Raw genomic sequence first — 879 nt, forward strand, 5'->3', positions numbered from 1 at the left:
GGGATTTCTAAAGCTGTTAGGGGATTAGATTGCAAGTGTATCCCTACATGGCAGAATTAATGTCCTCTATTGAAACTTTTCAGAAAGAAATAACTTTGAAGGGGGGCGTTACACATTTTATAATGTATACAGAATTCGGAAAGATCGTGAAACGTTCCTACCGGATTCGTCATTTTGCGGCTTATTTATTCCCGCCAGGGCGGTAAAATGGAACGGATTAACGGGTTTTGAGCGGGCGATTATCTGGCGCTCTGGATCCAGCGAGCTCAATTATTCATGCGCGTTATTCTGAACGCCAGTGAAAGGGTTTTGTTTTGTCTTAGCCCCGACGGCTAGGGGCCACCTCGGTGGCTGGTTCAATAGAAACTGGTTGCTCTGAAAGCCCTGTGATAATTAATATTATGTTGTATATCGTAACGCTGAATATAAGGACATAATTTTATTTTTTTTAGATTATGTCGTGAATTGTCACTTGGTGAATACGGACATGATTTTTTCTTCTTATTATGTTGTGTATTGTAACATGGAGAATACGGGCATAATTCTTTTTTTTCTTCCCCCCCCCCCCCCTCAACCTATTTTTCTGTACCTTATAAGCAGGGAAATGTAAGAAATACTAAAAGTAATGAACATTTATGAGTTTGAGCCTGCTTTGTGGAATAAGATTCGAGCTGAAAGTTGAGTTGTTCTTTGACATGTAAATCATTCTTTCTCTCTCTCTTGCAAGTGGACAATCAGGTCACTCTTACAGTCGACTCTTAATCAAAGTAATATTTTAAATATTTTAATAATTATTATTAGTCGACGATTGGCCAATATAATCTACATATTACTATTATCATACAGTCAACGCTAGTTCAAAATCGTATTATTATTATT

The sequence above is a fragment of the Aplysia californica genome, unplaced genomic scaffold (genome assembly GCF_000002075.1).
Source record: "Aplysia californica isolate F4 #8 unplaced genomic scaffold, AplCal3.0 scaffold02822, whole genome shotgun sequence".
Classification (NCBI taxonomy): Eukaryota; Metazoa; Mollusca; class Gastropoda; order Aplysiida; family Aplysiidae; genus Aplysia; species Aplysia californica.